General features: G+C 41.8%; 15 non-coding genes across 15 annotated transcripts; all 15 read right to left on the reverse strand.

The window, feature by feature from the left end:
• Positions 1–76: 76 nt before the first annotated feature.
• trnac-gca (transfer RNA cysteine (anticodon GCA)) lies at positions 77–148 on the reverse strand. The gene has a single exon. It is a non-coding gene; the product is annotated as a tRNA-Cys (tRNA).
• A 4,304-nt stretch (positions 149–4,452) lies between these two features.
• Positions 4,453–4,524, reverse strand: trnac-gca (transfer RNA cysteine (anticodon GCA)). Its single transcript has one exon. It is a non-coding gene; the product is annotated as a tRNA-Cys (tRNA).
• A 941-nt stretch (positions 4,525–5,465) lies between these two features.
• trnac-gca (transfer RNA cysteine (anticodon GCA)) lies at positions 5,466–5,537 on the reverse strand. Its single transcript has one exon. It is a non-coding gene; the product is annotated as a tRNA-Cys (tRNA).
• A 274-nt stretch (positions 5,538–5,811) lies between these two features.
• Positions 5,812–5,883, reverse strand: trnac-gca (transfer RNA cysteine (anticodon GCA)). Its single transcript has one exon. It is a non-coding gene; the product is annotated as a tRNA-Cys (tRNA).
• A 637-nt stretch (positions 5,884–6,520) lies between these two features.
• Positions 6,521–6,592, reverse strand: trnac-gca (transfer RNA cysteine (anticodon GCA)). Its single transcript has one exon. It is a non-coding gene; the product is annotated as a tRNA-Cys (tRNA).
• A 1,102-nt stretch (positions 6,593–7,694) lies between these two features.
• On the reverse strand, positions 7,695–7,766 carry trnac-gca (transfer RNA cysteine (anticodon GCA)). The gene has a single exon. It is a non-coding gene; the product is annotated as a tRNA-Cys (tRNA).
• Positions 7,767–7,953: 187 nt separating this feature from the next.
• On the reverse strand, positions 7,954–8,025 carry trnac-gca (transfer RNA cysteine (anticodon GCA)). Its single transcript has one exon. It is a non-coding gene; the product is annotated as a tRNA-Cys (tRNA).
• Positions 8,026–8,300: 275 nt separating this feature from the next.
• trnac-gca (transfer RNA cysteine (anticodon GCA)) lies at positions 8,301–8,372 on the reverse strand. Its single transcript has one exon. It is a non-coding gene; the product is annotated as a tRNA-Cys (tRNA).
• A 638-nt stretch (positions 8,373–9,010) lies between these two features.
• Positions 9,011–9,082, reverse strand: trnac-gca (transfer RNA cysteine (anticodon GCA)). The gene has a single exon. It is a non-coding gene; the product is annotated as a tRNA-Cys (tRNA).
• A 638-nt stretch (positions 9,083–9,720) lies between these two features.
• On the reverse strand, positions 9,721–9,792 carry trnac-gca (transfer RNA cysteine (anticodon GCA)). The gene has a single exon. It is a non-coding gene; the product is annotated as a tRNA-Cys (tRNA).
• Positions 9,793–10,429: 637 nt separating this feature from the next.
• On the reverse strand, positions 10,430–10,501 carry trnac-gca (transfer RNA cysteine (anticodon GCA)). Its single transcript has one exon. It is a non-coding gene; the product is annotated as a tRNA-Cys (tRNA).
• Positions 10,502–11,139: 638 nt separating this feature from the next.
• On the reverse strand, positions 11,140–11,211 carry trnac-gca (transfer RNA cysteine (anticodon GCA)). The gene has a single exon. It is a non-coding gene; the product is annotated as a tRNA-Cys (tRNA).
• Positions 11,212–11,948: 737 nt separating this feature from the next.
• On the reverse strand, positions 11,949–12,020 carry trnac-gca (transfer RNA cysteine (anticodon GCA)). The gene has a single exon. It is a non-coding gene; the product is annotated as a tRNA-Cys (tRNA).
• Positions 12,021–12,207: 187 nt separating this feature from the next.
• trnac-gca (transfer RNA cysteine (anticodon GCA)) lies at positions 12,208–12,279 on the reverse strand. Its single transcript has one exon. It is a non-coding gene; the product is annotated as a tRNA-Cys (tRNA).
• A 275-nt stretch (positions 12,280–12,554) lies between these two features.
• Positions 12,555–12,626, reverse strand: trnac-gca (transfer RNA cysteine (anticodon GCA)). Its single transcript has one exon. It is a non-coding gene; the product is annotated as a tRNA-Cys (tRNA).
• Positions 12,627–13,244: the final 618 nt, after the last annotated feature.

Consider the following 13,244-nt stretch of genomic DNA (forward strand, 5'->3'; position numbering starts at 1 on the left):
GGGGCACCCAAATTATCCCTGCCGTACAGTATGAGCACAAAAAGGCAGGAAGATATTCCTAATCTGCCAAATCCAGAGGGGGCACCCGGATTTGAACCAGGGACCTCTTGATCTGCAGTCAAATGCTCTACCACTGAGCTATACCCCAACATATTTAAAGAAACATGCTCTTTCATTGAGCCACACCACCACAGACTTCTGTGCTTGGAGCCAAAGATTAAGTTAGATCCTACGATTCAACAATATCAAACATTGACTGCTTCACTTGAACTCAAGTCTTTGGTTACTCCAAATCAGAATCAACAACTCTACAACTCAAAACCTCCAAATAAGACAAGTCCAAAGGGGGCACCCAGATTTGAAATGTGGATGGCTTGATTACAGACTCAATTTGAACTCATGTCGTTGATTATGTCAAGCAAGCCAGATCCAAAATGTAGACCTATTGATCTGCAGACAAATGCTCTGTCATTGAGCTATAATCAATCACCTTTATTTATATAGTGCTTTAAACAAAATACATTGCGCCAAAGCACTGAACAACATTCATTTGGAAAACTCCATCGGTGACAGAATGGAGAAAAAAAAAACCTTGGGAGAAACCGGGCTCAGTTGGGGGGCCAGTTCTCCTCTGACCAGACGAAACCAGTAGTTCAATTCCGGGCTGCAGCAAAGTCAGATTGTGCAGAAGAATCATCTGTTTCCTGTGGTCTTGTCCTGGTGGTCCTCTGAGACAAGGTCTTTACAGGGGATCTGTATCTGGGGCTCTAGTTGTCCTGGTCTCCGCTGTCTTTCAGGGCAGTAGAGGTCCTTTCTAGGTGCTGATCCACCATCTGGTCTGGATACGTACTGGATCCGGGTGACTGCAGTGACCCTCTGATCTGGACACAGACTGGATCTGGTGGCCACGGTGACCTCGGAACAAGAGAGAAACAGACAAATATTAGCGTAGATGCCATTCTTCTAATGATGTAGAAAGTACGGTGTTATGTGAAGTGTTCCGGTTCCAGTTTACCTAATTAATGCAGCCTGAAAATCCTTTAACGGATTTGGATATTAAAAGCATACTAGTATGTTATGTGTATGCCAGGTTAAAGAGATGGGTCTTTAATCTAGATTTAAACTGCAAGAGTGTGTCTGCCTCCCGAACAATGTTAGGTAGGTTATTCCAGAGTTTAGGCGCCAGATAGGAAAAGGACCTGCCGCCCGCAGTTGATTTTGATATTCTAGGTATTATCAAATTGCCTGAGTTTTGAGAACGTAGCGGACGTAGAGGAGTATAATGTAAAAGGAGCTCATTCAAATACTGAGGTGCTAAACCATTCAGGGCTTTATAAGTAATAAGCAATATTTTAAAATCTATACGATGTTTGATAGGGAGCCAGTGCAGTGTGGACAGGACCGGGCTAATATGGTCATACTTCCTGGTTCTAGTAAGAACTCTTGCTGCTGCATTTTGGACTAGCTGTAGTTTGTTTACCAAGCGTGCAGAACAACCACCCAATAAAGCATTACAATAGTCTAACCTTGAAGTCATAAATGCATGGATTAACATTTCTGCATTTGACATTGAGAGCATAGGCCGTAATTTAGATATATTTTTGAGATGGAAAAATGCAGTTTTACAAATGCTAGAAACGTGGCTTTCTAAGGAAAGATTGCGATCAAGTAGCACACCTAGGTTCCTAACTGATGACGAAGAATTGACAGAGCAACCATCAAGTCTTAGACAGTGTTCTAGGTTATTACAAGTAGAGTTTTTAGGCCCTATGATTAACACCTCTGTTTTTTCTGAATTTAGCAGTAAGAAATTACTCGTCATCCAATTTTTTATATCGACTATGCATTCCATTAGTTTTTCAAATTGGTGTGTTTCACCGGGCTGCGAGGAAATATAGAGCTGCGTATCATCAGCATAACAGTGAAAGCTAACACCATGTTTCCTGATGATATCTCCCAAGGGTAACATATAAAGCGTGAAGAGTAGCGGCCCTAGAACTGAGCCTTGAGGTACTCCATACTGCACTTGTGATCGATATGATACATCTTCATTCACTGCTACGAACTGATGGCGGTCATATAAGTACGATTTAAACCATGCTAATGCACTTCCACTGATGCCAACAAAGTGTTCAAGTCTATGCAAAAGAATGTTGTGGTCAATTGTGTCAAACGCAGCACTAAGATCCAATAAAACTAATAGAGAGATACACCCACGATCAGATGATAAGAGCAGATCATTTGTAACTCTAAGGAGAGCAGTTTCAGTACTATGATACGGTCTAAATCCTGACTGGAAATCCTCACATATACCATTTTTCTCTAAGAAGGAATATAATTGTGAGGATACCACCTTTTCTAGTATCTTGGACAGAAAAGGGAGATTCGAGATTGGTCTATAATTAACTAGTTCTCTGGGGTCAAGTTGTGGCTTTTTTATGAGAGGCTTAATAACAGCCAGTTTGAAGGTTTTGGGGACATATCCTAATGACACTGAGGAATTAATAATAGTCAGAAGAGGACCTATGACTTCTGGAAGCACCTCTTTTAAGAGCTTAGATGGTATAGGGTCTAACATACTTGTTGTAAGTTTAGATGTTTAACAAGTTTATACAATTCTTCCTCTCCTATAGTAGAGAATGAGTGGAACTGTTCCTCAGGGGGTCTATAGTGCACTGTCTGATGCGAAACTGTAGCTGACGCCTGAATGGTTGCAATTTTATCTCTAATAGTATCGATTTTAGAAGTAAAGTAGTTCATAAAGTCATTACTGCTGTGGTGTTGGGAAATGTCAACACTTGTTGAGGCTTTATTTTTCGTTAATTTAGCCACTGTATTGAATAAATACCTGGGGTTATGTTTGTTTTCTTCTAAAAGAGAAGAAAAGTAATCAGATCTAGCAGTTTTTAATGCTTTTCTGTAGGATATGCTACTTTCCCGCCAAGCAATACGAAATACCTCTAGTTTTGTTTTCCTCCAGCTGCGCTCCATTTTTCGGGCTGCTCTCTTTAGGGTGCGAGTATGCTCATTATACCATGGTGTCAAACTGTTTTCCTTAACCTTTCTTAAGCGTAAAGGAGCAACTGTATTTAAAGTGCTAGAAAAGAGAGAGTCCATAGTTTCTGTTACATCATCAAGTTGTTCTGAGGTTTTGGATATGCTAAGGAATTCGGATACATCAGGAAGATAACTTAAAAAGCAGTCTTTTGTGGTAGAAGTGATGGTTCTTCGATACTTGTAACAAGAAGTAGAATTTACAATTTTGGCTATATGAAGTTTACACAGAACTAAATAATGATCTGAGATATCATCACTTGGCTGAATAATTTCAACACTATCAACATCAATTCCATGTGACAGTATTAAATCTAGAGTATGATTTCGACAATGAGTAGGTCCTGAAACGTGTTGTCTAACACCAATAGAGTTCAGAATGTCTATAAATGCTGATCCCAATGCATCTTTTTCATTATCGACATGGATATTAAAATCACCAACTATTAAGACTTTATCTGCAGCCAGAACTAACTCGGATGTAAAATCACCAAACTCTTTAATAAAGTCTGTATGGTGCCCTGGTGGCCTGTATACAGTAGCCAGTACAAACATAACAGGGGATTTATCATTAACATTGGTTTCTCTGGATAATGTTATATGAAGCACCATTACTTCAAACGAGTTATACTTGAAGCCTGCCCTCTGAGAAATCCTGAAAACATTATTATAAATTGAAGCAACTCCTCCCCCTTTGCCTTTTAGACGCGGCTCGTGTTTATAACAATAATCTTGGGGGGTGGACTCATTTAAAATAATGTAATCATCAGGTTTTAGCCAGGTTTCTGTCAAGCAGAGCACATCTATTTTATGATCAGTTATCATATTATTTACAAAAAGTGTTTTCGTAGAAATGGATCTGATATTCAATAAGCCAATCTTTATCATTTGTTTATCCATATTGCATTTGTTTTTTATTTGTTGAACCTCAATTAAATTGTTAACCTTAACTTGGTTTGGACGTTTTTTGTATTTTCTAGTTCGGGGAACTATAACCCCGTACTGCATGAGCACAAACCACAAAAATGAACTTATGTCAAGGATTTGTTTATTCCTAATATGCCAAGCCCAAATTAGGCACATGGAATGAACCTGGGACATCTTGATCTGCAATCAAACGCCGTGCCATTGAGATATTACCCGGTACAGCAGGGATAGGCAACTGCAGTCCTGGAGGGCCACTATCCTGCAGAGATTCGCTTCAGCCCTCATGAAAACTCACCTGCCTGTATCTATCTAGTAATCCCGAAAACACTGATTGCCTTGTCCCAGTGAGTTTAATTAGGGTTGGAGCTAAACTCTGCAGGGCAGTGGCCCTCCAGGACCGAAGTTGCTTATCCCTGCCGTAAGGTATGAGCACTAAAAGGCAGGAAGATATTCCTAATCTGCCAAATCCATAGGGGGCACCCGGATTTGAACCGGGGACCTCTTGATCTGCAGTCAAATGCTCTACCACTGAGCTATACCCCCACACACTCCCTGGATCATAGCCACACACAAGATGACAGACTCACTTTTAGATAAGGATTTTGTATATGAAAAGAATGCCAGATACAAAAAAATTACCTAGCGAGAGGATGTGCCACTGAGCAGGGGCGGAGCCAGAAGATGTAAACATTCGGGGCTTAGCCCAAACCTAGGGGGCTGCAGGGGTGTACTCCGCAGGGGAGATTTTTTTTCCCCACGTTTATGTCAGCTAAATGCACTATTTTTCAGGCTGTTTGAGATAACAGAATGCCTAAAAATCTATACACTATCTGGGAAAATAAAAATATTCACCCAGTAGAGCCTACAAACTATTTTGTATTTAATTGTTCTCCAGCTATATTTCTCAATTAATCTATCTTCTTATCCCACTAATGTGCCGAGAACAGTTGTAAAACATGCCCTGAAATAACTTAGCATTTGATACATTGGGATATATTGCTTTTGAATCTCTCTCTGGCCGGTGAGGTTTGCTGTTACGAGTTCCTTTTAAAAAAAATTGTTATGTCCATAATGCTAATTTCAGGCGGTTAGTCAGTGAGTTCGCTACGACGGCGGTGAAATAAAAAGCCCACCAGCCCCTAATGACAAAGACGAAGAAGATGATTTATATTCTTCTTCGTTAGTTTTTATCGGCAGTTGGCAAACAAGCGAAGTGATGCGTGATGCTTTACCGTCCGCCACAACGCACAGTAATCGAGCTTTTGTTTCTTTTTTTTGCCGCTCCAGTCTGAGAGACTGAGAGGAAATGAAACAAAGTTGAAGTTATTTTAAAAAAGCTAAAAGATTTGGGGCTTTTGACAAAACATTCGGGGCTTAAGCCCCATTAGCCACCCCCCGCTCCGCCCCTGCCACTGAGGTATAATCACATGCAGAATCTTACTATATAGATAAGCATGCACTTAATCCTAATCTGCCAAATCCATAGGAGGCACCAGGATTTGAACCGGGGACCTCTTGATCTGCAGTCAAATGCTCTACCACTGAGCTACACCCCCACATCTCTGAAGAAACATGCTCTTTCATTGAGCCACACCCCCACAGACTTCTGTGCTTATAGCCACAGATTAAGTTAGATCCTACGATTCAACAATATCAAACATTGACTGCTTCACGGTAAACTCAAGTCTTTGGTTACTCCAAATCAGAATCAACAACTCTACAACTCAAAACCTCCAAATAAGACAAGTCCAAAGGGGGCACCCAAATTATCCCTGCCGTACAGTATGAGCACAAAAAGGCAGGAAGATATTCCTAATCTGCCAAATCCAGAGGGGGCACCCGGATTTGAACCGGGGACCTCTTGATCTGCAGTCAAATGCTCTACCACTGAGCTATACCCCCACATATTTAAAGAAACATGCTCTTTCATTGAGCCACACCACCACAGACTTCTGTGCTTAGAGCCAAAGATTAAGTTAGATCCTACGATTCAACAATATCAAACATTGACTGCTTCACTTGAACTCAAGTCTTTGGTTACTCCAAATCAGAATCAACAACTCTACAACTCAAAACCTCCAAATAAGACAAGTCCAAAGGGGGCACCCAGATTTGAAATGTGGATGGCTTGATTACAGACTCAAATGGTTTATAATCACATACAGAATCTTTCTATGTAGACATGTTTGCACTTATTCCTAATTTGCAAAATCCAAAGGGCCACCCGGATCTGCAGTCAAATGCTCTACCACTGAGCTATACCCCCACATCTTTGAAGAAACATGCTCTTTCATTGAGCCATACCCCCACAGACTTCTGTGCTTAGAGCCACAGATTAAGTTAGATCCTACGATTCAACAATATCAAACATTGACTGCTTCACTTGAACTCAAGTCTTTGGTTACTCCAAATCAGAATCAACAACTCTACAACTCAAAACCTCCAAATAAGACAAGTCCAAAGGGGGCACCCAAATTATCCCTGCCGTACAGTATGAGCACAAAAAGGCAGGAAGATATTCCTAATCTGCCAAATCCAGAGGGGGCACCCGGATTTGAACCGGGGACCTCTTGATCTGCAGTCAAATGCTCTACCACTGAGCTATACCCCCACATATTTAAAGAAACATGCTCTTTCATTGAGCCACACCCCCACAGACTTCTGTGCTTAGAGCCAAAGATTAAGTTAGATCCTACGATTCAACAATATCAAACATTGACTGCTTCACTTGAACTCAAGTCTTTGGTTACTCCAAATCAGAATCAACAACTCTACAACTCAAAACCTCCAAATAAGACAAGTCCAAAGGGGGCACCCAGATTTGAAATGTGGATGGCTTGATTACAGACTCAAATGGTTTATAATCACATACAGAATCTTTCTATGTAGACATGTTTGCACTTATTCCTAATTTGCCAAATCCAAAGGGCCACCCGGATCTGCAGTCAAATGCTCTACCACTGAGCTATACCCCCACATCTTTGAAGAAAAATGCTCTTTCATTGAGCCATACCCCCACAGACTTCTGTGCTTAGAGCCACAGATTAAGTTAGATCCTACGATTCAACAATATCAAACATTGACTGCTTCACTGTAAACTCAAGTCTTTGGTTACTCCAAATCAGAATCAACAACTCTACGACTCAAAACCTCCAAATAAGACAAGTCCAAAGGGGCCACCCAGATTTGAAATGTGGATGGCTTGATTACAGACTCAATTTGAACTCATGTCGTTGATTATGTCAAGCAAGCCAGATCCAAAATGTAGACCTATTGATCTGCAGACAAATGCTCTGTCATTGAGCTATAACCCCGTACTGCATGAGCACAAACCACAAAAATGAACTTATGTCAAGGATTTGTTTATTCCTAATATGCCAAGCCCAAATTAGGCACATGGAATGAACCTGGGACATCTTGATCTGCAATCAAACGCCGTGCCATTGAGATATTACCCCGTACAGCAGGGATAGGCAACTGCAGTCCTGGAGGGCCACTATCCTGCAGAGATTCGCTTCAGCCCTCATGAAAACTCACCTGCCTGTATCTATCTAGTAATCCCGAAAACACTGATTGCCTTGTCCCAGTGAGTTTAATTAGGGTTGGAGCTAAACTCTGCAGGGCAGTGGCCCTCCAGGACCGAAGTTGCTTATCCCTGCCGTAAGGTATGAGCACTAAAAGGCAGGAAGATATTCCTAATCTGCCAAATCCATAGGGGGCACCCGGATTTGAACCGGGGACCTCTTGATCTGCAGTCAAATGCTCTAACACTGAGCTATACCCCCACACACTCCCTGGATCATAGCCACACACAAGATGACAGACTCACTTTTAGATAAGGATTTTGTATATGAAAAGAATGCCAGATACAAAAAAATTACCTAGCGAGAGGATGTGCCACTGAAGTATAATCACATGCAGAATCTTACTATATAGATAAGCATGCACTTAATCCTAATCTGCCAAATCCCGGGGGGGCACCCGGATTTGAACCGGGGACCTCTTGATCTGCAGTCAAATGCTCTACCACTGAGCTATACCCCCACATCTCTGAAGAAACATGCTCTTTCATTGAGCCACACCCCCACAGACTTCTGTGCTTAGAGCCACAGATTAAGTTAGATCCTACGATTCAACAATATCAAACATTGACTGCTTCACGGTAAACTCAAGTCTTTGGTTACTCCAAATCAGAATCAACAACTCTACAACTCAAAACCTCCAAATAAGACAAGTCCAAAGGGGGCACCCAAATTATCCCTGCCGTAACAGTATGAGCACAAAAAGGCAGGAAGATATTCCTAATCTGCCAAATCCAGAGGGGGCACCCGGATTTGAACCGGGGACCTCTTGATCTGCAGTCAAATGCTCTACCACTGAGCTATACCCCCACATATTTAAAGAAACATGCTCTTTCATTGAGCCACACCACCACAGACTTCTGTGCTTAGAGCCAAAGATTAAGTTAGATCCTACGATTCAACAATATCAAACATTGACTGCTTCACTTGAACTCAAGTCTTTGGTTACTCCAAATCAGAATAAACAACTCTACAACTCAAAACCTCCAAATAAGACAAGTCCAAAGGGGGCACCCAGATTTGAAATGTGGATGGCTTGATTACAGACTCAAATGGTTTATAATCACATACAGAATCTTTCTATGTAGACATGTTTGCACTTATTCCTAATTTGCCAAATCCAAAGGGCCACCCGGATCTGCAGTCAAATGCTCTACCACTGAGCTATACCCCCACATCTTTGAAGAAACATGCTCTTTCATTGAGCCATACCCCCACACACTTCTGTGCTTAGAGCCACAGATTAAGTTAGATCCTACGATTCAACAATATCAAACATTGACTGCTTCACTGTAAACTCAAGTCTTTGGTTACTCCAAATCAGAATCAACAACTCTACAACTCAAAACCTCCAAATAAGACAAGTCCAAAGGGGGCACCCAAATTATCCCTGCCGTACAGTATGAGCACAAAAAGGCAGGAAGATATTCCTAATCTGCCAAATCCAGAGGGGGCACCCGGATTTGAACCGGGGACCTCTTGATCTGCAGTCAAATGCTCTACCACTGAGCTATACCCCCACATATTTAAAGAAACATGCTCTTTCATTGAGCCACACCACCACAGACTTCTGTGCTTAGAGCCAAAGATTAAGTTAGATCCTACGATTCAACAATATCAAACATTGACTGCTTCACTTGAACTCAAGTCTTTGGTTACTCCAAATCAGAATCAACAACTCTACAACTCAAAACCTCCAAATAAGACAAGTCCAAAGGGGGCACCCAGATTTGAAATGTGGATGGCTTGATTACAGACTCAAATGGTTTATAATCACATACAGAATCTTTCTATGTAGACATGTTTGCACTTATTCCTAATTTGCCAAATCCAAAGGGCCACCCGGATCTGCAGTCAAATGCTCTACCACTGAGCTATACCCCCACATCTTTGAAGAAACATGCTCTTTCATTGAGCCATACCCCCACAGACTTCTGTGCTTAGAGCCACAGATTAAGTTAGATCCTACGATTCAACAATATCAAACATTGACTGCTTCACTGTAAACTCAAGTCTTTGGTTACTCCAAATCAGAATCAACAACTCTACAACTCAAAACCTCCAAATAAGACAAGTCCAAAGGGGGCACCCAAATTATCCCTGCCGTACAGTATGAGCACAAAAAGGCAGGAAGATATTCCTAATCTGCCAAATCCAGAGGGGGCACCCGGATTTGAACCGGGGACCTCTTGATCTGCAGTCAAATGCTCTACCACTGAGCTATACCCCCACATATTTAAAGAAACATGCTCTTTCATTGAGCCACACCACCACAGACTTCTGTGCTTAGAGCCAAAGATTAAGTTAGATCCTACGATTCAACAATATCAAACATTGACTGCTTCACTTGAACTCAAGTCTTTGGTTACTCCAAATCAGAATCAACAACTCTACAACTCAAAACCTCCAAATAAGACAAGTCCAAAGGGGGCACCCAGATTTGAAATGTGGATGGCTTGATTACAGACTCAAATGGTTTATAATCACATACAGAATCTTTCTATGTAGACATGTTTGCACTTATTCCTAATTTGCAAAATCCAAAGGGCCACCCGGATCTGCAGTCAAATGCTCTACCACTGAGCTATACCCCCACATCTTTGAAGAAACATGCTCTTTCATTGAGCCATACCCCCACAGACTTCTGTGCTTAGAGCCACAGATTAAGTTAGATCCTACGATTCAACAATATCAAACATTGACTGCTTCACTTGAACTCAAGTCTTTGGTTACTCCAAATCAGAATCAACAACTCTACAACTCAAAACCTCCAAATAAGACAAGTCCAAAGGGGGCACCCAAATTATCCCTGCCGTACAGTATGAGCACAAAAAGGCAGGAAGATATTCCTAATCTGCCAAATCCAGAGGGGGCACCCGGATTTGAACCGGGGACCTCTTGATCTGCAGTCAAATGCTCTACCACTGAGCTATACCCCCACATATTTAAAGAAACATGCTCTTTCATTGAGCCACACCACCACAGACTTCTGTGCTTAGAGCCAAAGATTAAGTTAGATCCTACGATTCAACAATATCAAACATTGACTGCTTCACTTGAACTCAAGTCTTTGGTTACTCCAAATCAGAATCAACAACTCTACAACTCAAAACCTCCAAATAAGACAAGTCCAAAGGGGGCACCCAGATTTGAAATGTGGATGGCTTGATTACAGACTCAAATGGTTTATAATCACATACAGAATCTTTCTATGTAGACATGTTTGCACTTATTCCTAATTTGCCAAATCCAAAGGGCCAACCGGATCTGCAGTCAAATGCTCTACCACTGAGCTATACCCCCACATCTTTGAAGAAACATGCTCTTTCATTGAGCCATACCCCCACAGACTTCTGTGCTTAGAGCCACAGATTAAGTTAGATCCTACGATTCAACAATATCAAACATTGACTGCTTCACGGTAAACTCAAGTCTTTGGTTACTCCAAATCAGAATCAACAACTCTACAACTCAAAACCTCCAAATAAGACAAGTCCAAAGGGGGCACCCAAATTATCCCTGCCGTACAGTATGAGCACAAAAAGGCAGGAAGATATTCCTAATCTGCCAAATCCAGAGGGGGCACCCGGATTTGAACCGGGGACCTCTTGATCTGCAGTCAAATGCTCTACCACTGAGCTATACCCCCACATATTTAAAGAAACATGCTCTTTCATTGAGCCACACCACCACAGACTTCTGTGCTTAGAGCCAAAGATTAAGTTAGATCCTACGATTCAACAATATCAAACATTGACTGCTTCACTTGAAGTCAAGTCTTTGGTTACTCCAAATCAGAATCAACAACTCTACAACTCAAAACCTCCAAATAAGACAAGTCCAAAGGGGGCACCCAGATTTGAAATGTGGATGGCTTGATTACAGACTCAATTTGAACTCATGTCGTTGATTATGTCAAGCAAGCCAGATCCAAAATGTAGACCTATTGATCTGCAGACAAATGCTCTGTCATTGAGCTATAACCCCGTACTGCATGAGCACAAACCACAAAAATGAACTTATGTCAAGGATTTGTTTATTCCTAATATGCCAAGCCCAAATTAGGCACATGGAATGAACCTGGGACATCTTGATCTGCAATCAAACGCCGTGCCATTGAGATATTACCCCGTACAGCAGGGATAGGCAACTGCAGTCCTGGAGGGCCACTATCCTGCAGAGATTCGCTTCAGCCCTCATGAAAACTCACCTGCCTGTATCTATCTAGTAATCCCGAAAACACTGATTGCCTTGTCCCAGTGAGTTTAATTAGGGTTGGAGCTAAACTCTGCAGGGCAGTGGCCCTCCAGGACCGAAGTTGCTTATCCCTGCCGTAAGGTATGAGCACTAAAAGGCAGGAAGATATTCCTAATCTGCCAAATCCATAGGGGGCACCCGGATTTGAACCGGGTACCTCTTGATCTGCAGTCAAATGCTCTAACACTGAGCTATACCCCCACACACTCCCTGGATCATAGCCACACACAAGATGACAGACTCACTTTTAGATAAGGATTTTGTATATGAAAAGAATGCCAGATACAAAAAAATTACCTAGCGAGAGGATGTGCCACTGAAGTATAATCACATGCAGAATCTTACTATATAGATAAGCATGCACTTAATCCTAATCTGCCAAATCCATAGGGGGCACCCGGATTTGAACCGGGGACCTCTTGATCTGCAGTCAAATGCTCTACCACTGAGCTATACCCCCACATCTCTGAAGAAACATGCTCTTTCATTGAGCCACACCCCCACAGACTTCTGTGCTTAGAGCCACAGATTAAGTTAGATCCTACGATTCAACAATATCAAACATTGACTGCTTCACGGTAAACTCAAGTCTTTGGTTACTCCAAATCAGAATCAACAACTCTACAACTCAAAACCTCCAAATAAGACAAGTCCAAAGGGGGCACCCAAATTATCCCTGCCGTAACAGTATGAGCACAAAAAGGCAGGAAGATATTCCTAATCTGCCAAATCCAGAGGGGGCACCCGGATTTGAACCGGGGACCTCTTGATCTGCAGTCAAATGCTCTACCACTGAGCTATACCCCCACATATTTAAAGAAACATGCTCTTTCATTGAGCCACACCACCACAGACTTCTGTGCTTAGAGCCAAAGATTAAGTTAGATCCTACGATTCAACAATATCAAACATTGACTGCTTCACTTGAACTCAAGTCTTTGGTTACTCCAAATCAGAATCAACAACTCTACAACTCAAAACCTCCAAATAAGACAAGTCCAAAGGGGGCACCCAGATTTGAAATGTGGATGGCTTGATTACAGACTCAAATGGTTTATAATCACATACAGAATCTTTATATGTAGACATGTTTGCACTTGTTCCTAATTTGCCAAATCCAAAGGGCCACCCGGATCTGCAGTCAAATGCTCTACCACTGAGCTATACCCCCACATCTTTGAAGAAACATGCTCTTTCATTGAGCCATACCCCCACAGACTTCTGTGCTTAGAGCCACAGATTAAGTTAGATCCTACGATTCAACAATATCAAACATTGACTGCTTCACTGTAAACTCAAGTCTTTGGTTACTCCAAATCAGAATCAACAACTCTACAACTCAAAACCTCCAAATAAGACAAGTCCAAAGGGGGCACCCAAATTATCCCTGCCGTACAGTATGAGCACAAAAAGGCAGGAAGATAT

The sequence above is a fragment of the Carassius gibelio genome, chromosome A11 (assembly GCF_023724105.1).
Source record: "Carassius gibelio isolate Cgi1373 ecotype wild population from Czech Republic chromosome A11, carGib1.2-hapl.c, whole genome shotgun sequence".
NCBI lineage: Eukaryota > Metazoa > Chordata > Actinopteri > Cypriniformes > Cyprinidae > Carassius > Carassius gibelio.